The sequence below is a fragment of the Crinia signifera genome, chromosome 1 (assembly GCF_055691185.1).
Source record: "Crinia signifera chromosome 1, ASM5569118v1, whole genome shotgun sequence".
NCBI classification, from domain to species: Eukaryota; Metazoa; Chordata; class Amphibia; order Anura; family Myobatrachidae; genus Crinia; species Crinia signifera.
Window position 1 is genome coordinate 131,435,657 of NC_139217.1, and position 27,408 is coordinate 131,463,064.

Consider the following 27,408-nt stretch of genomic DNA (forward strand, 5'->3'; position numbering starts at 1 on the left):
CAACCTGTGTCCTCTGTTCCAGCGGTCGACACGACCATCCGGCAATTCGTCAAATCCTGGAAGCTTATTCGTTCTTCACTCCTGAAGGCTTCAAGCAGGTACAAAAAATTTGCCGACAGGAAACGCAGAGCTGTGCCAGCCCTCCGTCCCGGAGATCGTGTCTGGTTGTCAACCAAGAATCTTCGATTGAGAGTGCCATCGATGAAGTTCGCTCCCCGATATATTGGTCCTTTCCCAGTTGAGCGAGTCGTCAATCCAGTAGCTTACAAGCTTAAATTGCCGCCCTATTTGAAAGTACCAGCTACATTCCACATTTCGCTGCTCAAGCCGCTGGTCTTGAATCGCTTTCATTCCAAGCTCCCCAAGGCTCCTAAGGTTTGCACCCAGCGTGGAACTGAATATGAGGTCAGTAAGATCTTGGACTCTCGCATCCGATATGGTCGTCTGCAATATCTGATCGATTGGAAGGGCTACGGCCCCGAAGAACGATCATGGACCAATGCCATCGATGTCCATGCTCCCAGACTCATCCGGGCGTTCCACTCCAAGTTTCCCCGCAAGCCTAAAAGGTGTCCTGGGGCCACCCTTAAAGGGGGGGGTGCTGTCACGATCCGAGCTCTCAGACAGACTTTCTTACCGGCTAAGTGCCTCCGCAGGTTCAGCTTGCGGTCCAGACGTCCCCTCTGCCGGCGTCCTGTCTGCCGTGCGCCATCACCGCTGCCATCCTCCAGTCTGCTCAGCGCTGCTGAGTCCGCGGCTGCGCGGTGCACCGCTCTCCTTGTCCCCAGTGACAGTACTCAGTGCACGGCAATCCACCTGTCCGCCGCCATTGCTCCCAGTATCCAGCATGGCGTGCACAAACATACTTTCCCGCCATAGCCTGACATGGGGGCTGCCATGTTTTCCCAGTCACATGTCATTCCCATCCAATCCTGTGTGATCTGATCTCCCAGTCATACCTGCCCGGCCAATCCTGGCCACCCAGTGGGTATAAGTATGCTGGGAGCTCTCAGATCAATGCTAGTGCTTCAGTTGTCTCCTGTATATGGTCAGCTGTCCTTGTCTCCGTGCAAGTGTATATCTCCGCTGGTGTTGTCTCCCATTCTGCAGAGCGTTCCAGGTTATTCCATCTCCTGTTGATATCCAGGTTATTCCATCACCTGTGAGCCTGCCTCGTCAGCCCAGCGATCCAGCCTAGCTCCAGGACTCTGGTCCTCCGATGCTCCAGCATCATCCATCTCCGATGTTCCACCATCGATAGTCCGATACTCCGGACCCACAGTCAAGCTTCCGTCCGTCATTCCGGACCCACAGTCAAGCTCCTATCTTCCGTCCGTCATTCCGGACCCACAGTCTCCATATCCGATATCCATCCGATGTTCCACCATCGATTCCACAATTCATCATACCTGTAAAGTATTGCAATCCGCATGAACTGTCATTACTCCTGCATACTTTACTGCCTGTATCATTACAACCTTCTGCATAATAAATCTGGTTGTACTTTTACCTCTGACTACTTATTGGCTCTGGGTGCACTGTCGCGCAGTTCATGCGCAGGGGTCCTCTCCAACCTCCCCGGTTCAGGTACCGGTCCAGGTCCCCACCAGAGGTCTCAGTCTTGTCGACTGAGTCCCCTGGTGTGACATTAACTACTGTATAAGGTTATATGTCTGTGCATATGCTATAATTACAGATAGGGCTAATCATTGCAATATATCTGCATTTGTTCCCCCTCTTAGAAAGTATTTTTATATTGCTCATGGTTTCACAACCAAAGTCCAAGAGGCATTTAGACTTAGTTAACATAACAATTACTAGGGGGGGTATAGTCATGTATCCACTCGCAGCTATCGTATGCAGTGCTAATAGTGGTCATCATGGAAGAGTTGACTTGTTCTCACCTCTTAATAACTGGAGGGTTCCCCTTATGCACAATGTCAGGACTAATCAAAGTTTACATTTTCCTCAGAAAATAGCATTTTCATTTCATATTAAATTAGTATATACAGTATATATTTTTAAAGTTAAATATACAGAGATAGCAGCACTTACATTATAGTTTTATATATAGGAAATATACACCTTTTCTGTAAACTGTTTTCATATTGGGATTTCCAGACTATAACAATACTAAATATATTAGTAATAGAGTTGTGCATTAGTGCAAACTCAGATAAATAACATACAGTATATGCAGTGACGTAGGGAGGGTGGCTCCAGTGGAGCACGAGCTCCAGGAGCCGAAATTTGTACAGTCGCCCTGCTTAGTCTTCACTCTCCTTCAGAATGGCAGCCTCTCATCTCCCAAAACCCAGCCACAGCAGCAGCATCCTTTCCTTTTCCTGCCTCCCAGCAAGAGCAGCAACCGCACCAGCCAATCCTCTCCTCCGCCAAGGCAGCACGCTTGCCTCTGCTCTCCCTTCCCGCATCTCCTCTGCCCCCACATGGCCATTGTGGCAGCCGCAGCCTTTCATCTCCCTGCCCCGCATTATGTGCAATACACTACTGGGGGCTAGTATGTGTGTAAATGGCACTACTGGGGGCTAGTATGTGTGTAAATGGCACTACTGGGGGCATTATTTGTGTAAATGGCCACAAGATGGCACCCAACAAAAAATTCAAGTGTTGCTCTGTTAATGTACACACAACCACCGGCGCCTGAGCTGAGCCTTGTTTGGCTGTAGGCGTCTACTTGGAAATGCTTAAAGCCAATCGGGGCTGAGCGGAGTCCCTGTGATGAAGTTCAGTGGGAATTCCTGTGATGTCTCCCGTAAGGAGGGAGACATCACAGGAGAACATTTATAGGGTAAGTACGTTTTCATGTGTCAGTGTGTGTATTAGAGTTATACTTTTCTGTATCTGTTTCTCTTTTTTACATTGTTTTCACTGTAGAACTACAGGTCTAAGTGGGACAATGAATGCCCCTCATGCTGGGACATGTGGCTCTCCAAGTACCAGCATGCAGGGAGACCGTCTCAGATGTGTAGCTCTACTGTGAAAACCAATGTCTTTTTTATTCTCTATTCCACCACCCAACCGCCCAGGGGTGACAGGGACAGCCCTGGGTGGGTGAAGCCTGTGGAGGCCCCCTTTATTGGTAACCAATACACAGTAGTCATGTTTCAGCTGGGGAACCATGTATAAAAATGTCATGACACCGCTGTCTGGTTCTAAAATATGGGGATCCCTACTCTTTTTGTCCCCCATATTTTTGGAAACAGGACCACTCCAAGAGACCAGTACTGGTTTCTTAAATACAGGGTTCCCTACTATTTTTTCCCCTGTATTTGGGGACCAGGACAGGCTCAATGAGCCCAGGTCTGGTTATGCTCAGGGGGGAGCCCACATAATTTTTGTATTTTAACACACTTTATTTGACAGAACCATGCACAGATCTGTACATGGTTCTATCATACTCACTAGGCTGGACCTGGTCTATTTATTTTGTGATTTTTGGTTTAGAGCACCCTATTAGATTTTGCTATTTTGCTGTTTTCTATGAGAAAACATCTGCATTCGATTTTAAATATGCAATTTTTTGACAGTTCAAACTGTACGAATTTACCGCAATTCCCACCATATTACAGATGGGGCCACTCTTATCAGAAAGACTCTCTTCGGGACTAAAGCCATCTGCTGGAATACGGCATCCACCAGAATCAGTTGTGCGCTCTTTGAGATGCTTGTTTGCCCCATTCTCAACAATGGACGAACAAGTGTGTGAGACAATCGCACGTCCAAGTCCCATCCGCCGGATCACCGTCCGATAGAAATCTGAGGATGGTGATCTGGCTGCAATGAAGAGAACTCCGTTGTGGACATGTGGACATGTGCAATTTTTGGAAAACGTGCAAATTCGTCCATTTTTTTACCTAAACATTGAACATGTACAAAAATCGCACCCTATTACATCTCACCCAAAATATCATACAGCTAGAAAAATCTGTCACTTGGGGTAGTATTGCTGACTGTAGTATACAGACTCTGCAATAGCCTCTGTGTGTCAATAACCAAGGCACCACTTGCAATGTAAAAGCTAAACACAGAGTGCATATGTGTGTATAAGACAGGATTGGTAGTTTATGGTAACAATGTCTAGTTTGACAATGTCTAGGTTAACACCACGAGGTTGACAAAGTAATGGTTGATGCATAAAAAGGTCAGTATAAGTTTCTAATTTTTTTTAGTATCAATTTGTTGTTTTGAGCACGTGTACCATCAGTTAGTGTACTGTACTGCATCCCCTTGCACAGAATTTGTTCAGGCGGGTATTTTGGCAACTTTATGGTAAAAATGTTAACCTTTGTATTGATATTTATAAATTCAATATAATATCATTGGAAGAGCACAAATTCTTCTCCATTTCATGATAGTTTTTCAAGCTAACATAGTACCAATATGGAAGAAAGGTAAAAAAAACGAACCCTGAAAACTATAGGCCGTCAGCCTTACATCCACTGTTGGAAAAATATTAGAGGGAATAATAAGAGATACTGTAGTATTCAAAATTTCTTAGAACAGGAAAAAGTGATAAGACAGGCTCAGCATGGGTACGTCAAAAATAGGTCATGTCAGACCAATTTGATTAGCTTCTATGAGAAACTCAGTAGGGGCTGTACTTAGGGAAATCTGTTGATGTAATGCTGCTTGATTTCGCCACAGTGTCTCATAAAAGGTTATTAATAAAACTAGGTAATTTAGGGCTAGGAGATAACATTTGTAATTGTTTAAAAACGGGTTGCACAATCGGGGACAGAGAGTGGTGGTAAATGGCATACATTCCAGCTGGGGTAAGGTCCAAAGTGGAGTCCGGCAAGGTTCAATATTGGGACCCACCTTGTTTAATATATTCAGTAAGTGACATGGTGAGTAAAATTGCAAAATTTGTAGATGACATGAAATTGAGTAAGGAAAATAACTTAGGAGAGTATGTGGAAACACTACAAAGTGACTTAAATAAACTGGAAATGTGGGCGGGAAGGTGGAAAATGCGGTTTAATGTTGAAAAATGTAAAGCAATTCATTATGGGAACAAAAATGAACAAGCTACTTATAGGCTAAATGGAGTTATTATAGGAAATTCTGATGTAGAGAAGGACTTGGGGGTCATCATAGATGAAAAATTGGGTAATAGTGCACACTGCTGAAGTGCAACAGCAAAAGCAAACCGGACACTGGCATACATTAAAAGGGGTATGGATTGAAGGGATGCCAATGTGATAGTGTCTCTTTACAAGCCATTGGCGAGACCACACTTGGAATATTGTGTTCAGTTCTGGGCACCACACCTTAAAAAGGACATAAATGAATTGGAACAGTTACAGAAAAGGGCGACTAAGCTAGTAAAAGGTCTTGAATCACTAGAATACAAAGATAGGTTAACCAGGCTGAATATGTTTTCACTGAAGAAATGGAGGTTGAGAGGTGATATGATTAGTATGAACAAATACAGGATTGGGAATCATATAGAACTGGGAGATGATTTGTTCACTAACAGGCCTTTACTTAGGACACACAGGCATGTACTGAGGATTGAGGAAAAGAAATTCCATACTGAATTAAGAAGAGGATTCTTCACCATTAGAGCAGTAAAATTATGGAACTCATTGCCAGTGGGGGTGGTTACAGCAACTACTGTTAACAAATTTAAATCAAAACTGGATGCATTTTTGGCCACTAAGGGAATCCTGTAGATAGGACTTACTCAAGTCAGTAGTTATAAGATAGATAGGTTGAACTCAATAGACTAACGTCTTTTTTCAGCCTTAATTACTATGTATGTATGTTACTATGCAAGTAAATTGAAAACCTTCCATTTTCTGACAGTGTCAGAAAAAAACATAGACATGTCCAAGCGTTTTCAGGAATCAGTCAGCTGGAGGTCTCCCTGAGTAGTCACTGTCTCCAGGCACTGAACAATTCAGTATTTTTGGGGGGAATTTGTTTCCCACATTTCACTGAGAGAAGATCCGTCCATCATAAACTCATATGCGACAGGTCTTTGCCAGCTCATGGCTCTTCACCATCCATAATTGACTGGTGTAGGGAAAAAGAAAGATTTTTTGCTTTTGAGACATTGGCGTTCTCTGTACATTGGGACTATTTCTACCATTATTGTGGGATGTCTGACTAAAAGCGTTAATTGCATCATTGTTTGAACCACAACTGTTCTTCCTGTGTATATATAAAAAAAAAACCTGATGAAGTCTATCTAAAAGACGAAACGCGTTGGGTTGTCACAAGATCTTGAAGAAAGATGCAACAATGGAATTTTAAGAAAACTTTTTAATAAAAGATTTGATTTTATTACCTGAAATTGTATACACTTGTATCATCTTCTGAAAACTGTGTTTCTATCAGGTGGTGGAACACATTAGCGCTCTCTAAATATTCCTGTGTACACATTCATTTTGTCTCCCACTAACAGGGGTGACTTATAGAGCAGCTGCTCCTTTGTAGCGCACTTGGGGTCTCTGTTTGCCTTCATATATATATTTGTTAAGTTTCTTATATAGCGCATACATATTCCGCAGCACTTTACAAAGAATATTTGAACATTCACATCAGTCCCTGCCCCAGTGGAGCTTACAATCTATATTCCCTACCACATGTACATGCACACAGACATTCTAGGGTTAATTTTTTTGGGAGCCAATTAGCCTACCAGTATATTTTTGATTGTGGGAGGAAATCGGAGTACCCGGAGGAAACCCACGCAAGTACGAGTAGAATATACAAACTCTACACAGTTAGAGCCATGGTGGGAATCGAACCCATGACCTCAGTATATATATATATGTATATATATATATATATATATATATATATATATATATATATATATATATATATACAGAGAAAGACCGCACTCTCACCCAGAAGGAAACAACAATGGGGTGCCCAACCAGAAGTGTAGGCCCAGGAGGGTGTACACTCAAAAAATAGTCCAAAAATCTGCACACTGTGGAGCAGAACGGCGAGCACTCGCCAATCACAAAACCAAATTTTTGTGAAATCCAAGGTAGTAAATAATCAGTTTATTAGAGAGTCATCAAATTCCAGCATAGACACAAAGGTATATTTGTGTGACAGCCCCGACGTTTCGGTCCAAATCATGGACCATTATCAGGGAGCATAGCCATCATAGGAGCATGGTAGTCAGCGATGAATGTAAGGTCTGCCAGGTAAGTTAGATCCCAGGTCAGCTACCTGGGATCTGACTTACCTGGCAGACCTTACATTCATCGCTGACTACCATGCTCCTATGATGGCTATGCTCCCTGATAATGGTCCATGATTTGGACCGAAACGTCGGGGCTGTCACACAAATATACCTTTGTGTCTATGCTGGAATTTGATGACTCTCTAATAAACTGATTATTTACTACCTTGGATTTCACAAAAATTTGGTTTTGTGATTGGCGAGTGCTCGCCGTTCTGCTCCACAGTGTGCAGATTTTTGGACTATATATATATATATATATATATATATATATATACCAGTTACAGGGGTCGGCATGCTCCTTTAACTCATCTAGTGCCTGGGGTGTCAATCCAATAGCTTGAAAAGCCAAACATAAACAGCGGGTATATATCAGAATGCACTCACCAGGACTTCTTTAGATTATGCTTAAAAGAGTTTAATTTCTCACATGGGTTACAGCGACAGTTGTCAGGTCATGTGTCGACGTTTCGACCGTGCTCCAGCGGCCGTCCTCAAGACACCACCAATATCGCCACCAGCAAGCAAGCCCCTGGTGGCCATATTGGTGGTGTCTTGAGGAAGGCCGCCGGAGCGCGGTCGAAACGTTGACACATGACCTGACAACTGTCACTGTAACCCATGTGAGAAATTAAACTCTTTTAAGCATAATCTAAAGAAGTCCTGGTGAGTGCATTCTGATATATACCCGCTATATACAGTATATAGAGAGAGAGAGAGACTCTGCCAAAGTCTCTGATGAAACATGTTAGGGTGAGGCTTGTGACACTTGCACCTTCAGTCCCGGAGCTTCTCCCCCATCTGCAGTATCCACAGTTGACGGCGTCCATACCTGGTGGCGCAAGCCAGTGCTAAGCGGCATCCTGACAACCAAGGACCTGGCAGTGGAGCAGTTTGCCCCAGTATTTTATGTAAAATCATGTGGTAATCAGTCCACATTGTGGAACATTTTAGTACGAGCAAATGCTTTTATTGTTGGAATGAATTTATATCCCCAAAAATTAAAAGTTTTATCTGCACCATGAAGCGCCCCTTTCTCTCTTGTTTTGCATAGATAGATAGATAGATAGATAGATAGATAGATAGATAGATAGATAGATAGATAGATAGATATACAGTATATGTTGTTCGGCCCATAAAATAATTTGTAACCTTCTGGCACAACAACAAAACAACAAAGTCAGAAAGCACAATGGAGGCTGTATGCTGGTACTCAAATAAGAATCACGCCAGAATATATTCAGGCATCAGATCACAAAGAATACCTTGTGATATTATAGTCATTAGGATTTGATGAAACCATAGCTCAGTACAACAACAGTCCATGATGAAAAGAGCATTGCAAATGCTCTTTGGTGTTTGATACAAAAGCTTTCTCAAGTAAAATGCAGTTACTGTACATTGCCTCTTGATCATTACAGTGGTTTATAAAAAAAAAAAAAGCCTTCTTCTCACATTTTTATGTTCTTTATTTTTCTTTAGTGACTTTACGTGATGAAACAAATGGCTTTTACATTTATGGATGAGATACTAAGTGATATGCTTCAAAATACAGAAATACAAAAAGTTATTCTTTTTTTTTTTTTACATGTTATGCCTAGAATGTGTTTTGCTTCCAGTGTATAAATTACCATTGGATACAGATTAATGAATCAAGAAACAGGGACATGTGTTTAATAAAGATCAATTGTTAACAAATATTTAATTACAGTAGGTATTGTTTCTAGTTAGATAAACGTTTATTCTGACTTATTAGTGAATGATGCTCCTAAAAAAATGCCAGAAATGTAAATTAATGAAAGAATTATGAACATGATTCATGTTTGTAAGTAGAGCAAAAAAGCAAGCAAATGGACAAAACCATGCTGCACTGCAGGCAGGGCAGATGTAATGCAGAGATATTTAGATTTGGAAGGGGTGCATTCAAACTGAAATCTAAAACACTGTGTAAAAATAGAGTTGTTCAACATTTATTTGCTCAGTGGCAAACATAAGATATCTAGAGGCAGGGCTGGATAATAATGGGGGCACATATATATATATATATATAGGTCCAAAAGAGTCCAGCACTCTAGTACTAATTCAACAGGCTTCGGTGCACATCCTAGATAATAACATATAACTCCATATAAGTCAACATTTCAGGGGGCTTCCCCTTTTATCAAGACCAGGTCTTGATAAAAGGGGAAGCCCCTGAAACATTAAACAAAAAAGATTGCCTTCAGTTGTGATTATTTATATTCGAGTTACATCCACTTTCTGGACTTATATATATATATAACACCCCCCCCCCCCCCACCCTGCAGTTGACCATTGACCATGTTTATACTGTTCTTACTCTGTGTTTTGACAGTGTAATATTCTCCTGTGCAGTTTGCAGCCAGTAATGACAAGTAGAAGGGAGCCCCCCTTTCTAACGTGCCCCAGGCCCCAGAAAGGCTTAATCCAGCTCTGTCTAGTGTGGAGTTCCACTATGCAGAACATTGGAGCAAATCCAGGAGTCGGTGTGAAGAAACTACTAATAACCCTAGACTATAATGAAAACAATGGTCTTTTTATACACTGGATACTGTATGGCAGGGATGGGGACCATCAGCCCTCCAGCTGTTGTTTAACTACGCATCCCAGCATGCCTTGCAACTGTTTTAACATGGCCAAAGAGCAAAACTGTAGCAGGGAAGATTGGGATTGGGATCAGTAGTTCAACAACAGCTGGAGGGCCAAAGGTTCCCCATCCCTGCTGTATGGAATTATTATTATTATTATTATTATTATTATTATTATTATTATTAGTTTCTTATATAGCAAATACATATTCCACAGCATTTTATCTAACATCATAGGTGGTTGGACATTATTAACAATATAACTAGCCAAAAATTCCGGACATAAATGAATACCCACATAATGTACATATGAACAACCACTGCATGTTTTTGTTTGCATTTGTGAGTCCCATTTACAATAAAGTTAAGTTTTATTTAAGTTCTCTGTCTTTCTTTCATAAAGTCTTTTGCTTGTGTGTTAGATCAGGTTAGTCAACTTTTTAAAGTACAGTATCTGCCATAAGCATTTTTGGGTCCACTAGAGAGCAGGGACTTGTGAGACTATCAGCGGTGTGGTCCAAATCCTCTTTTGGGGACACTGAAGAGAAACGGGGGTTCATTTTACTCTGGACCTCTGGAATTGCTAGCACAAATCCATATTGACACAAGTAAAATTGATAACATCAGTTTCAATCATAAGGCCCACAAGAATCAAAATCATTCTTCTGAGCATAATACAACCACGTTACACTAAGAAAGTTGGAGACGAAAAAATGTGTTCCTCAGAGAAACTTCTACACTGCTTAATGGAGAACTCTAAGAATTTTAAATATGGTGACATCACTTCATTCTCTCTAACATGATGGCATTTTTAATGAGGTGATAAGTCAAATTCCCAAGATGATTTCAGGACAAATTAAAAACATAATTTAACAGTGTAATCTTATTACAAGATGTTTATTAGGAATTATTATTTTCTTTTATTTATAATCATCTACACATTCTGCAGCCTAGTAAAATATGGAGGGAAAGTAAACAACCGTTAAATAAGATAAAGGAACATTAACCCTTTTCCACCGGTTATCATCCAAGTGATAATCCAAATGGATTTCTTAACCTCCACTGTCAACACAGTCTGAAGTCCAGCCTAAAGCCTAATATAAATTAGCCGATACACTCCACTGCCGATACAGGTTGAGTATCCGGTATTCGGACATCCCTTATCCGAATTATTCCAAAAACCGTGGTTTTTTGAATCATTCGAATTTTTTTTTTTTTAACCCCTAACCCTCTTTTCATACTTACCAAGTCCCCGGGCATCCACAGCAGGCCTCCGGCATCTTCTCCAGGGTCTCCAGCGGTCCCAGGAATGCATTGCGCGAGTGTGTGCGCGCGCCGGAGACGTCACCGGTGCGCGCGCACACTCGCGCAATGCATTCCTGGGACCGCTGGAGACCAGGAGAAGATGCCGGAGGCCTGCTGTGGACGCCCGGGGACTGCGCGGACGCCGAGGGACGCCCGGGGACCATCAGGGGACAGGTAAGTATGGCTGCAAAAAAAAAATCCAAAAACCGGAAAATTCCCCTATCCGAAATGCTCGCGGTCCCGAGCATTTCGGATAGGGGATACTCAACCTGTATCATTAACAATATAATTGGTAATCCTGGGGCAAACGATACATGCACACTAAACAAAATTGTTAACAACATCCTTCGGTGGCGTCACTGGGTTCCCGCTGCTAGCATGCCTTTTGTGACAATTTATTCAACATTGGACACAGAGGAAGACATAGGGGCAGTTGCTGTTAATGATATTGAACATACAAACTGAATGATATGATAAATGAAACTGCTCAGCAAGGCCAAAATGAGTAATGTAATTTATAATATCACTTAATGGGGGAAATTTTGTATGCCAAATATGGCAAAAAAAATAGTAAAAATACGATTTTTTTTAGGCGTATTCATATTTTTGGCACTTACTATGCCAAAAATACACCAATTCGTATTCGTATTTATGACACATTTGTATTTGTATTTACAGATTAATGGGTAACAGGACGGCACTCCAGGGATGTAGAATTCGTCGGTGCCAGGTCATATAATGAAATGCAGTACACTTACCCCCCCGTAGAAGGATGAAGACCAGCACTCAGACGTAGGTAAGGTGAAGAGTGCTGGTCTTCATCCTTCTACGGGGGGGGGTAAGTGTACTGTATTTGTATTTACAAATACGAATGTATACGCCATCGGAAAAAAAACAAAAAGGAATCACCATTCAAAAGAATGTTGATTCCTAATTTACTAAGGGGCCGTATTGAAAATACAGCTGCTAATTAGTAGTAAACGGCCGCTACTTGCCGGCCAAATATGCCAGGAAAATACACTTCATTTTCCTGGCCTATTTGGTAGAAGCCTGCACGGATCAGTCAGATTCGTGTAGGCTTCAGTGTGTAAAAAAGAGAAAAATAATTAAATCATTTTTTTAAACGGCGTGGGGTCCCCCCACACAGCCGTAGTCAGCCCCAGGCTCACAGAGTCGGTCCTGGTTGTAAAAAATCAGGGAACAATATGAGTCGAGGTTCCCTTATTTTTTACAACCGGCACGAGGCCCAAGGATTACTCTACTAATCCCCTACTGTATTGTTCTATGTATTGTGTTGCAGCTGAGAACAAAAGGATAGCCATGGCTAGCCATGCTGAGCCATGGCCTAAGGAAGATAGATGAGATGGGCTCCTAATGTATGTGGGGACACTGTGACATGAGCTTACTCTGGGTGCCATGGCTCTATGCTATGCCTCTGTGTGCATGAACATCAGTTATATAGGGGCACATTTGCTACACTGCACAAATGGCTGCAGCATTCTGTGGCTTAGTAGGCACTGCAAGGGATCTCACAGAACTAGATCTGCACATGCCTAGTGTGTTATCTGAACAACTGTATATCTCTCGTCGTCATTTTGTTTCAGTGCAGGGTAAATACTGACTGCTTTATTTTTACACTGCAATATAGATCTCACTTTGAAGTAAAACCCCACCCAAATCTAATTCTCTCTGCACATGTTACATCTGCCCCACCTGCAGTGAACATGGTTTTGCCCATCAAAGAAGGATTTTGTCAGAAAGAGTGGATTAGAATAAGGCCCTATATGCTAATAATTAGAGTATCAGCCTTTCCCCCGGTGTACAAGCATGAATCTGCACGTGAAAGAACTTTGGGGGTTATTCTGGTTCATTCGCTTGGATGCATCCTTGCGAGTAAACCAGATCCAAGACCAGGTACGCCAGCCCACCATTCGCAAGGTGCATACATTCGCACTGGCTGTGAATGGATGATTTACATAAACATCCATTTGCCACCTGTGAGGGAACACCCACATCTTTCGATGGTCGCTGACCATCGAAAGATGTGGAAGGAGCAAGCAAATGTTAGGTTGCTCTGAGAAACCTTACATATGCATGTACGCTTGGGGGGATGTGGGATCCAGTGATGTCAGCAGCTCACCCCCCACAAATCTAACTCTCTCTATACATGTTATATCGGGATGCGGTCAATTTGCCGGCGGTCGGGATCCCGGCGTTCAGAATCCCGACACTGGAATCCCGACCGCCGAAATCCCGAAACTTTCTCCCTCCGTGGGTGTCCACGACACCCATAGAGGGAGAATAAAATAGCGTTCCGAGCGTAGTGAGGCACCGGGCCCGCTGCGTGGCGAGCGCAGCGAGCCCACAAGGGGGGGCGATCCACGTCCCCCCCATGTCGGGATTTCGGCGGTCGGGATTCCAGTGTCGGGATTCCGACCGCCGGGATCCCGACCGCCGGGATTACGTATCGGATCCGTTATATCTGCCCCACCTGCAGTGCACATGGTTTTGCCCATTTTGAGAACAAATTTGTACTGCTCAGATCAGATCTGAATAAGGGCCTTTGTATCTGCCCCTTCTGCAGACTAATTAGAAATAAAACGATGCACTATTTGTGACTCGAAAGATCGGCTTAAAGATTTTTCTTTAAAATCCTATGTAAGTCTGTACTACAGTATGACTAATATGTTTATATCTCTGTTCCATCTTTATCATTCATAATTTGCCTGCTCATCAGACCCTGAAAAAGAGCTATAGTTCAATCTATTTTATAATCCCTTTCTATTAATGTATTTGAAGATCTTCTTATGATTGCCTTTTACTTTAATTGCAATGTATTTTCTGGCCGCTTCCTATATTTGCTATTGTGATTGTATTTTGCAATGTTTGTTCTAACTCTACAGAGCTATTACATTTAGATATCTTCTATTGAAATTTCCACAGTGCGCACTGTTCTCTTTTGTCTTGACCTTGCTTGAGCTATACATGATGCAGTAAGGCAGCTTGTGTGTTGTGGTGAATGTATCTGAGAATAATTTGATTGCTGGTGCATTTGACAGGCAAAAAACTTGCAAGGAAAATATCACTTTTACCAAGATGAATAGCTTTTAAGCAGCAGTACAAAGAACACTGTAAATATTACACTAAAAATAAAATTGTACATTATGATTAATAGAATTTTTTTTTTTTATGTTTCTCTAAAAAACATGGGGGCACTTTTTTTGACATAGGGAAGTCTCCACTTTAGACTAAATGTTTTTTTTTTTTTTTTTAAATACAAATGCAAATGAAAATCAAACTATAAAAACAAGATTTTTAAGAAAACCTCAACCCCTTATGTACTTTTATTAAAGCATCCATATTGAAATTAAGAATGTGCTATATTATATCGCTGATAAATTAATCAACATTTATTAAGTTGACATGACAAGACTGAAATAATGTTGTGTCTTTTACACTCTATCCTTGACACTAACCCAAACTCTAATACACATTTTAATTATGTTGACACAATAATTGTCGACATAATGACTTATCATAAAACTTATCATAAAATACTGTGTATAATAAACTTTCTTGAAGCAGAGACACGATCATAATAAATAAGGGTTCAGTATCCTGTCAGCTAAATAGAGCGTACAAGGGGCAAAATTTGTATATTTTTTGTATATTGGTGTAAAGTAGAGATGTGCACCGCTTACTTTTTGCGTTTTGGTTTTTGAGTTCTGATTACCTTCAGGTTTTGGGTTCTAATAGATTTTGCCAAAACACCCCCTAAAAGTTTTGGGTTCTGATTTTTTTTAAAAAGCATAGAAACTGCTAAAATCGCAGCTTTTTTTTTTTGATCCTACGCTATTATTAACCTCAAGAAAATTCATTTACACTCATTTTCAGTCTATTCTGAACACCTCACACCTCACAATATTGTTTTTAGGGCAAAAGGTTGTATAACATACAGTAAGCTGGATAACTAAGCTAAGCCACACAAGTGTGCAGCACAAACACGTGGCTCATATAGGAGTGGCACTGCAGTGGCAGACAGGAACGCAGTTTGAAACACTAGGCCCCAAATAGACCCCTATCTGGCTTGATCGTGTTTACGATGTGCAGCCCAAGGAGCAGTGGGCATTTCGTGCAGCACTGAGTTGTTCTGCGAGTGTGTATCTATTTTTGTCAGTTTACCCCTATCTGGCTTGATCATGTTTACCACCAGCCTAGGAGCAGTGGGCGATTCATGCAGCAATGCAATAGCAAAGGAGTGGAACCTTCTGACCAGATATAACCTGGCGACGACCAGTTGAGGAGCAGTGGACGATTTGTGCAGCACTGAGTTGTTCTGCGAGTTTGTATATGTTTTTGTCAGTTTAATACCCAATAAGACCCCTATCTGGCTTGATCGTGTTTACCACCAGCCGAGGAGCAGTGGGCAATTCCTGCAGCTTACATATCAATGACTCTCAGCAGTGGGATTGCTCAGCTCTGTGATTATTACCACTTGAGCACAAACAGTTGTATGCGATTAATGATGAGTCCACTTATCTCACATATCAATGACTCTCAGCAGTGGGATTAATGAGTGGTGATGCAAGATGGAATTGTCCTTGGGCCCTCCCTCCCACCCTTATGTTGGGGAAATAGGACATACACACTTTAACAAACCAAACATTTCAGCGGCAGGGCCTACAAAACTGTGGCTGAAATGATTGGCTTGTTTGGGCCCCACACAAAAAAAAAAAAAAAAAAAAATTCATATCTCCCTGTATAAACTGGCTCTATAGAGAAAAGATGTCATCATCACTCGTCATCCTCCTCCACTGATTCGTCGCCCCCTTCAGTGTGTACTTCCTCATCCTCACAGACTATCAATTCGTCCCCACTGGACTCCACAAATAACAGGTCCCTATATAATCTCTGGTGGCAATTCCTGGTCTTTATTGAATAATTGATAATTCATTATTATGAACATCATCTTCTCCACATTTTGCAGAAGCAACCTCTTTTGCCTCTCACTGACCAGGTTCCCCGCTGCACTAAAAACTATTTTGGAGTACACACTGAAGGGGGGACAACTCAGGTAAAATAGAGCCAGTTTGTAAAGGAGCTTCCAAACTGCCTTTTGTTCCTGCCAGTACAAGTAAGGACTGTATGACATGTCTACTTGGATGCTGTCACCAAATTAATTCTCCACCATTTTTTCAATGGTGACAGCATCCAATGCAGTGACAGTAGAGATATCAGCAATCATTGGCAGGTCCTTTAGTCTGGACCAGATGTCCAAACTTCCACCTGCCTGCCCTGCATCCCCACCAGTGGGTTGTGTGGGAAATCACAGCTGTTTCCTCACAGCCACACAACGAAGGTGTCCCTCCCCCTCCAGAACTTACCTGGCCAGGCTGAAGCCTGGTGCTGTCCCCGGTGGCCCTGGAGCTGTGGCCACCGGGCTGATAAAGTGTAAAACATAGAAATGAAAACCAAGGTCTAATACTGTGGAACTATGAATCCAAGCAAGCCTCCTCCACATGCTGGGACTTGGAGAACCACAAGTACCAGCATGCAGGGCATTAAAGGGCCCGCTGGCACTTGTAGTTCCACAGTATGTGAAATAGTAAAAAAAAAACACACACTGACACACATTAAAATTAAAACTTTATAACATCAAAAGCCCACACATACTGATACTTACCTTTCTTGAGCCCATAGGTAGCCCTGCATCCGGTGGTCTGCTTATCTGGGGTCCGAGGGGTCTTCTGATCGTGGGTCCAGAGTCCGGCGATCCTGGGTCCATGGTCCGTAGAAATCCTTTGGGGGACCTGTGGAAGTAAATCCTACTTACCCAGGTCCTCTGGCAAAGATCACGTCCTCTTCGGTCCGCAGACGTTTTCTTGTCTTTAGAAAATAACAAACCCGCAGCCCATCAGCATAACATTGATGGAGAGGCGCTGAAGTTTCATCTTCAGCGCCTCTCCACCGAATGATTCTATTGGCTGCCTAGCGGCCAAGCAGGAGCCGAATTTCTCAGTGTTATGGTTGTGGGCTGCCGGCTCAAGAAAGGTAAGTATCAGTATGTGTGGGCTTTGAATGTAATAAAGTTTTCTTTTTAATGCGTGTCAATGTGTGTTTTTTTTTTAAAGGTTTCTATTACTGTGGAACTACAAGTGCGAGCTGGCCTTTTAATGCCCTGCATGCTGGGACTTGTGGTTTTCCAAGTCCCAGCATGTGGGGAAGGCTTGCTGGGCTTCATAGTTCCACAGTATTAGACAATTTTTATTTCTATACTTTATCAGCCCGGTTGCCACCTCTCCAGGGCCACCGGGGATAGCCCTAGGCTTCAGCTTGACCAGGTAAGTTCTGGAGGGGGGACCCCTTCATTGGGGGGGTCCCCACTCCCCCAGAACCCCCCAGCCAGGCTGACCGGTCAGAGGGATGAATGCTTTGGCCAGGGGGACGTGTATAAAAAGTCTCCCCCCGGCTGTGGCATTACTCTGCTGGCTGGTTGGGCCTGGTGCTGGTTCTTAAAATACGGGGGACCCCCAATCATTCATTTTAAAAAATACAGGGAACCCCTATTTCAATGGTTTTCTGATTTTTTAAAACCAGCCCGGCTCTTTCAGCCTTGTGCTGGTTATTTAATTTTCTATTATTTTTTTTACACTGAAGCCTACATGGATCTGACTGATCTGTGCCAGCTAAATCCAAATACACCAGGAAATTGAGGTCTATTTTCCTGGCATATTTGGCCAGCAATTAGGGGCTGTATTTTAATACAGCCGCTTAATAAATTAGGAATCACCGTTCTTTTGAATGGGGATTCCTATTAGTATTTCCAGACGGCGTATACATAGTCATTTGCATCCGTTCCAGGCTTGCTGGAACTCATAGTTCCACAGCAAAACCCAATGGTTTATTCTATTTTTTTACACTTTAATCAGCCCGGTATCCACAGCCCAGGGGTATCGGGGACAGCACCAGGCTTCAGCCTGGGCAGGTAAGTTCTGGAGGGGAGGGACCCCTGCCCAGGCTGACTGGTTGGTAGAGATGAATGCTTTGGCTGGGGGGACATGTATAAAAAGTTTCCCCCGGCTGTGCCATTACCCTGCTGGCTGGTTAGGCCTGGGGCTGGTTTTCAAAATACGGGGGACCCCTACTCATTTTGTCCCCCATATTTGTGGGAACCAGGACCAGCCCTGGGGCCTGGTGCTGGTTGTAAATAATCAGTGAATCCCTAGTCAAAATATTTCCTGATTTTTACAACCAGTACCGGCTTTTTGAGCCTGGTGCTGGTAACAGTGTATTTTCTTTACACTGAAGTTGATACAAATTTGGATTTAAAAATTCGAATTGGGATTTAAAAATATGAATTTGGATTTAAAATACAAATTTGTATCGGCTACAATACGAATGGATACGACATCGGAAAATATTAATTAGTCAAATACAACTGATTAGTAAATGTTTCTCCGGAATATGAATTTGCATACGGCTAAAAGAGCCGTATCCATTCCTATTAAGAATACGAATACAATTTTTCGTATACGTATTCTCAGTTAATTTCCCCCCTCATATAGAAGGCTATTCGGTACTCTTTACCTAGAAGGGCGCCCACGATTTTGATCGTGGGCATCGTTAAGAAAAAAAAATCGCATCGGTCGCATCGCATGCGACCAAAAAATCGCATGCGATGCGACCGACGCGATGACCGCGATTTCCCATAGGGAACAATGTTAAATGTCCCAATTGACCCGATTTTCCTGTTCAATGTCCCAATTGACCCGATTTTCCATAGGAAACAATGTTAAATGGCCCACAGAGGCCAAATAGGCACCCTGAAGTGTGAAATGGCCCCCCAAATTGTTAACGCCACCCCACGATCAACGTCAACCCGAAGCGAGGCGAGCGCAGCGAGCCCGCGAGGGGCGGCGGTACGCATCCTAAGACCTTTTCATACCCCCACTATCCACGTTGGCGTGGAGTTGAGAATAGAAAGTGTGGCGAGCGCAGCGAGCCACCGAGCCCCGTGAGGGGACGCGGACAGCTGTGAAGCCCGCGAGGGGACGCGTATACCTGTGAAGGTGTCCGCGTCCCCTCGCCACACTTTCTATTCTCAACTCCACGCCGACGTGGATAGTGGGGGTATGAAAGGTCGTAGGACGCATACCGCCGCCCCTCGCGGGCTTGCTGCGCTCGCCACGCTTCGGGTTGACGTTGATCGTGGGGTGGCGTTAACAATTGTGGGGGTCATTTCACACTTCAGGGTGCCTATTTGGCCTCTGTGGGCCATTTAACATTGTTCCCTATGCAAAATCGGGTCAATTTACATTGAACAGGAAAATCGGGTCAATTGGGACATTTAACATTGTTCCCTATGGGAAATCGCGGTCATCGCGTCGGTCGCATCGCATGCGATTTTTTAGTGCATGCGATGCCCGCGATGGCCGCGATGGGTGCCCTTCTAGGTAAAGAGTACCTGCTATTCTTGTGTAAACTAAAATGAGCATTCAGTATGACAGCAGAACACAATTTTGAAGGTTTTTTGGGTTCTGAATGAAGGCTGTGGAAAGAGCTCATCATGGCAAAGGCTGAAGTGCACAAGAATTTGTTATGACATAATATTATTTCCACGATTGTATCAATTTTAGGTCTATTTAGTAAATTGCGCCAAAATAGTTTTCATGGCACATCTAAAACTATTTTCATGCTATTTATTCCAAAGTTGATGATAGACAGACTTTGCTCTACAGGTCTGTCTCGGAGAAGCTCCTGGAGATCAGTAAGGCTGATCTCTATTGTATTGCTGCCCCTGATTCCTGTCTGGCTATAGCTCCAAGGTTCCTGACCAACAGCTACAGCAGCCTCTCTCTCAAGCAAAACATAGGCTGTTGCATGTTTGGCTAGGAAGGAATCCTGGAGTGGTACAGTAGCTGGCCATGGGCTGCTGCTGTTTGGGAGAATCCTCCACTAGGTGTTTGGGATGGGAATGGTTGAAGTTAGCCATCCCCGTGCTCTGGGAAGAGGATTTAGCCACCAATGTGAACACGGAGAGGCTGAGGAGGGGTGTTGCTGTGCAAATCTCTAGCTATTAGCTTAAATAGTATCTTTGTAAGTGAAATAAATGGGTACTTATATGTTAGTTGGGTGCCCACTAAGCTATTTGCTTAGTATTCCGCGTCCCCTCGCGGGGCTCACTACGCTCGCCATGCTTCGGGCACAGTGGCTCGCTGCGCTCACCACACTATATAAAATCAACTCCATGCCGACATGGATAGTGGGGGTATGAGCGTTGTAACTATAGTGGGCGTCCAACTAACATATAAGTACCAATAAATGTAGTCATAGAGAAAAAAAAACATTCAAAATAAAGTATACTGGATTTATTCATGTAAAACAATATATTTATATTGATACAGCCACCTGCACATCTACTGTATATAGAAAGCTCATGTGCCGTATCAAAGCTAGTATCAAGACCACAGCTGGTATGACTAATTTGCATTGAATATAAGTTGAATGCCCAAAATTAATTCTGCTCTTTGGCATGAAAGTCAGATTACAGCAGACACCAGAGTCAAATGTGAGTAATCTGCCATTACCGACACTGTACAATGCCCGCACTATTGTTTATAATTATGTATTCTTTTCTTTTAAAAACACTGCTTTTCCTCTTTTTTTTGTATTGGATCAATGCATCATATAAATATGTGAAATGTGACTAATCTAAAGATACAAACTAGTCCAACCATTATTATAAGTACTTTCAAGAAAAAAATCAACAAAGATTTTATGAGGATATCCTACAGCGCTGGACCTTTGGGATCAGTATCACCTGGATGATTAGTGGTTTCTATCAGTGAATGCAGTCCACTGATAGAAACCACTAATCATCCAGGTGATACTGATCCCAAAGGTCCAGCGCTGTAGGATATCCTCATAAAATCTTTGTTGATTTTTTTCTTGAAATTACCCTGCTAGTATCACAGTTGTACTATCGTATGAGGACAAACAGCTGCAGGATCCCTTTCTGGCGCTCGAGGAGTGACTTTGTCATTTTTTGTGATATATTATTATAAGTACAACTTAGAATCCAACACTATAAAAAGTTAGTGCATTGCAATAATTTATAGCATTTTTCTTATTTAAGTCTTGAATTCTTCAGTTTGTGAAATAAATAGTTTCTTTATATTAAAAGTATATAAACCACAATCAAATTATGAAATAATCAAATTAGCACATTAGGCCTTTACATTTTAAGTTGCATAAATTGGCAGCCCAATGGGGTATGGATCAGTTAGGTTGACATGTATTGGGTCGACACCATTAGCTCGGCATGCAGAAAGGTCAACATGGGTCTAGGTCGATATGTCATCAGGTTGACACAAGCATTAAGTCGATATGGGCAAGGTCAACAGTCAAAATGTCGACATGGAGTTTTCACTGTTTTTTTACCCGAATGTCGACACAGTCGACATCTACACTAAAACGTAGCACATAAAAAAAATACAATACAGAAATTAAGTATTCCATGAGTATGATGATAATGTTTACACATATTTACAAAGCTAACCATCAAAACCTCAGAAAAGATGGAGACAGACATAACAACATGATACGTTAATACCAGTGCACCCAAATTGCAGACTCATAAATCTGATGGGCCCACAACACTACTTTATAGATCATGCAAAAGCAAACTGACTCTGACTGCGGGCCTTATTCTGGTTCCCTCTCAGAGGCAAATTCCTTCTCAAATGGACAAAAGATGTAAAGGTGCCCATACACGTTGCAATTATTGTATACAATATTGTATACAATATCACATCTCATCAAATCTTGGTTTTCGATGAGATGAGATCTAGTAAAAAAAGTATGTGCAGCACATACTTTTTGTACTAGATCTCATCTTATCTCATCTCATCGCAAAACCAAGATGCGATGAGATTCGATACTGTATACAATATTGTATACAATAATTGTAACGTGTATGGGCACCTTAACGTGTGCAGAGAGAATTAGATTTGGGTGAGTTATTTTGTTTCTGTGCAGGGAAAATACTGACTGCTTTATTTCTACACTGCAATATAGGTCTCACTTTGAAGAAAAACCTCACCCAAATCTAATTCTATCTGCACGTGTTATATCTGCCCCTCCTGTAGTGCACATGGTTTTATCCATTTGACACAAGGAATTTGCCTCTGAGAGAAACCAGAATAAGGCCCTATATGAGGAGTATACAGGAAAACATAAGACAATACAACAAATATCAACGGCAGCTATCAAACTAAATATTTACCGAATGAAAAATGATTACAAAACAAACAAAACCAATGTCTTCTTACCCCTTCGATCACATTGATTCATAGAGTCTCAAAGGTCACAAGGCTTTAATCAACACATTCCTAATGGAGAATTGACTGGTTTACTGTGTAAATCTCAGTTACAGTGGCAGTAGCATAACTCTGTAAGAAGTCTATAGACCCATACACACTTGAAGGTAAAGTCAAAAGGGCTTTCTGAACAATATCTTTCACAATATAGTCTAGTGCTTATACTCAATATCGATAACGATGCAAGCTCATTGATAATGATTGATATCTACCGAACATGTCGGTCAACTTGGCAATATAGTGAAATGACCGGCAAATATTGATCAATGTGGATGCACAATATCAGCTGCCCAGGGCATGGTCGATTTAGTTGACTACAATATCTTGGCTGCAGCCTTGGTCGTCTTGTGTGTATGGGGGCTTTACAGAATGCTTATAAATTTAGCTGCACACAAAGTATTTGGTAATACTGAATAGGACACTGTTGGCTTAGTAACATACGTCTATGACATACTCACTACATAATTACTATTTTATAGCTTATGGGGAGATAGGGTGGGAATGTCAGGAGGAACACAGCATGAGGTTTATTTACTAAGCTAAAGACAATGATAAAACACACGTTCTTCTCCAACTCCTTGTTACATCAAAATAAAACTCTTGACCCCAGTGTTTTCATTACCTTCTATTCCACAAAGTATAGAAGGAATTCACCAAATGTATATACTGTAAGCACCTTAAGAGAGGGTTCTACTATAATAAATAAATTAAAATGTCAGTACTCTGCAAAACAAATCTGTACAAAATGGTTTTGACCAACCATTTAGTGCTCTGTTTTTTGGTTTTATATTTTTATTTCAAATAAAATAAATTCAAATTAATATTAATATTAAAACCTATAGAAAAATCGAACTCAACATTTTATATCGATAAAGAAGATTAAACAATAAAAGAAAGATATTATTTTCCTTAAAAAGCAAAAATATCCCTGTTTTTATTTGTACCTATTCAGTGATGCTGGAAACGATCCCAGGAGTATCTGAAAAGATTTAAAACAAAGATTACTTTGGAATGTACGAGGAAGCAAAACATTTCTTGTAATGCATTTTATGTGTTTGTAACAGAACAGACATATATTTTATATTGATTATTCATGCAACGAAGTTCATCACAAATATGAAAGAAATCTTTTTTGGCAGGTTAAACTGCTAACATCTTAGGAATAGGAAGTGGTCTGAACCTAGAGTCAACAATACACTAGATACTAGAAACAAGAAAACAATGACTACCAAAAAGGCCTGAAGCTGAAACCTGCAATTTTTCTACACTCTGAATAAACATTTCTAAAAAAGTATTTTTAGCAGTATATACAGGTACTTATGCAACAAGCCAAATGTGAATTGCGTGATAGCAGGAAAGGTGCACACACGGGATGGACAACGGAAAACAAATGGAATAAGATTTATTTAAATTTTGGATTGAATTTGAGTTATTCTAGTTACTCCCACAGGGACAATGCATGGCATTTCCAGGCCACATAGGAAAATATGTGAGATGGCCTGGCGATTACAGTAAAAAAAAACATAAGTACCAAAGCACTGCTCTACCAGCCCCTACACATGGTCAAAAAAGATCATGGTGCAGAAATTGTGATTTACGATGGTGTTTGTATTTGTATTCCTGTACCATGTTTTTGGTGTTTTATCATTAAACACTCCTGCAAATGTTTTTTTTTTGTATCTGATCCATGCTCTGCATACAAATGGAGCAGCTCTCAATGGAGATATAATCGGCAATCGCCGATGCGTACCATCCGACAGAATGGGGCATATGCGCATGAGATACTCGTGCGCCCTGTTCTTCCGAAGCCCGCCGCCACCCTCCGCCGCCTAATCACTGCTCCCCCATAGGCCCCCACAGCCCCCACTCACCCTGCCCTTCTCCCTGAAGTGGAGATGGGCTGGGAAACCTCTCACCGCCGCCATGCTGACTGGGACGTGCAAGCTTGTGAGACGCTCACACATCCCCATCAGATGGAGCTCCTGTCCGCCAGCTTGCACCAGCTCAGGAGATCTGCCGATTCTTCAAGCTGGCTGACAGGCACTCCATCTGTATGTGCCAGTGATATGGAAATTGTGGGAGTGATGGGGAGCAGCTTCAGATTATCATGCCATGGCCATATAACCCAAATCTCCAGCCCCAAACCAAGCATTAGAGGAGTTGGTTGGAGGTGTAAAGAGAGTAGGTGGCCTGGTTTTGCGAGTTGTACAGCGATTTTGTGATAGGATTTTGTGCTCGTAATTTGTCTTGTGATTCTTTTTGTTCTGTTCCTTATTTGTTTGTCTACTTTTTTCTGTAGTTCTGCTTAGAATTAGAATTAGAAAGTTCTTTGTCTGTGTTTCTAAATGTCTGTGGGGTGTCTGCTATGTGCTCTGTGGTAGAAGGGGAAGAGTGTTTGCATAAATGTTGATAGCTGAGGATACTCAGGAGGGGAGGAGAAGGAGGTGGCAATTCAGGAGACACTGTCCACAATAGAGGACAGTGAGGACCTGCCTCTTCAGAGCACCAGTACCAATATGGGCAGCAATGCGAAGTTATCTTCCGTACTCTTTCGCCACATGTAGTCTGTGTAAAAGCGTAATACAGAGCCACTGTAACCTGTTTCGCTGGCACACCAAGGCAACTCGGTGCACCGTTTGCTGGGACATGGACGCAAGAGCATCTCACATGCACAAACAACTCCTTCATGCCATGGTGCACCAAACTATTCGCTGGGAGCCGCTCAGATGAGAGCAGCCGATCTGTAAGTAGGGGTAAGGATGCTAACACATAGGAACATCCTCCCTTATACATCAAAAGTCATTGTCAAGTTCAGAACCTTTGGCTAATAGCGTAAGCAGTCCAATGATACCTACATCCCTTTTGTCTGTTGTATCAAAGCCTGCAATCCACACCACCACTTCCCACACCTCATCCATTTTCTCCTCAATCAGGATCAGGAGTAGTCCTGCAAGCTATGTCATAGGCATGACTAACTGCACTCCCGTTCTTGATTCCCCCAGAGGATTCTTGAGTGCTGCACCTACTGCTGCTGCGGTTGTTGTTGCTGCTGCTGCTGGCAGTCGATCGTCATACCAGATGGTAAGTCGGAAGACCACTTCTAAGCAATTGACTGTCCAACAGTCCTTTGTGAGGAAAGTCATCCTGTTGCAAAGCGGATTACCAAGGCCATAACAGCTAAGCTGATGTTAGACATGCAGATGGTGTCCGCCATTAGTGCTTTAATGGAAATTAAACAGTTGATGGAGGTAATATGTCACCAGTACCAAATCACATCTAGATTCCACTTCACTAGGCAAGCAATTCCCAGACTGTACAGGGACATTAAGAAAAGTGTTCTTAGTGTCCTGAAAAATGCCGCTGTACGCACTGTCCACTTAACCAAGTACATGTGGACAAGTAGAACAGGGCAAACAAAAGACTACAGTACATGACTGTAACAGCCTACTGGGTCAATGTATTTCCTTCCACAGCAGTGGCACCAGCAGCAGCATCTGACAAACACCAACTACTTCATGGGCAGGCTACGCTGTGCTATGTTAGCAATATTGTGCGAGCATTACTGTACATCTGGGCAAATTCCTGCATGTCCCATGTTTTGCTCAAATAATTAGATTGATGGTGCAAAATCTTTTTTTTTTTTTTAAATGACAGGGGCATGCAGAAGATGCTTTCGGTTGCAAAAAAAAATTGGTGCCACTCTCGACATTCAGCCACTGCGCGCCAAAGATTGGAGTGCCAATAAACACTCCTGAACCTGCCCTGCCATCACCTGAAGCAAGAGGTGGTAACAAGGTAGAAATCAGCCCTCTAAATCAGGGCTGGGCAACACTGGCCCTCCGGATGTTAGTGAACTACACATCCCAGGATGCTTTGCATTAGTTTTGCTATGTGGCCATGCTGAAACTGATGCAAGGCATGCTGGGATGTGTAGTTTACTAACATCTGGAGGGCCGGTGTTGCCCAGCTCTGCTCTAAATGCTTCAAAAGATGGAGAAGCAGCAAAAGACCTTTAAAGCCTTTACATCCATGACATAGGCAAAGGGGTGGAATGCACCTGACTCAAACATAGTGGAGAATGATTTCCATGTTGAGCAAGGTTCCCCAACCCTCCAAACCTGCCACACATGAAGTCAGTTTAGACATTGCCAAATTAAGTCAGGTCATTCCCCATATCTCATCTGTAGAAATGCATACATCCTAACTGTCCGGCTTATCGTGGGAATGTCACGTTTTTTTGAGACGTTATCTCATCCCTCCCGGGGCTGGCAGTGTCCCGTGGTGGAGGGAGGGGCAGTTGGGAGTCCCCTCCTGTCAGCCGGGAATAGATGCTCTGCGCATGCACAGAGCATCTGTTCCTGCAGCCAGGGGGGCTGAGGGCATAGCCAGCAGCTCACAGAGCAGATCCTTTTGGCACTGTAAAAATTCTCTCTCTGAGGAACCTGCTGAGGCTAACAGCAGGCGGGGAAACGCATTAGAGACACAGATACCCGTCTCCTATATGCATTCCAGGAATTTATATATAGAGGACATCTCTATCTTCTGAGGTTATAAAGGTACCTTTGTATTTTTCTGTCTGGCCAGACATGACTACTAAATGAACTAACAGTAAGTTAACTACAAGGCTTACTAACTACGGTGACCTGCCTTAAACCGACTAACTTTTAACAAAGCTACCTAGAGGATAAAGTTGATTCTCCTATGCACCCATAAGAATTGCATATACATCTTTCTGGCAATTAAACACAATTAATTATAAGCGAATAAACACTAATTAACATCTCAGCACCTATTGCCATAGAGAGACGCTACTAGTCTCTGCTTGAAGGGCTCTTTACCGAACCATGATTGATATTATGTCCTTTCATTGGTTTTATTAACTGTTTATATTTTA

The 27,408-nt window shown here is 42.3% G+C and overlaps 1 long non-coding RNA gene across 2 annotated transcripts in view; it reads right to left on the reverse strand.

Annotated features, from left to right (window-relative positions):
* Window positions 1–27,408, reverse strand: part of LOC146060463 (uncharacterized) — a 228,877-nt gene that overhangs the window by 119,363 nt on the left and 82,106 nt on the right. For both annotated transcript variants that reach the window (XR_014470433.1, XR_014470434.1), the window contains exon 2: window positions 23,459–23,493. This is a non-coding gene — a long non-coding RNA (uncharacterized LOC146060463). The remainder of the gene's footprint in view (window positions 1–23,458; window positions 23,494–27,408) is intronic.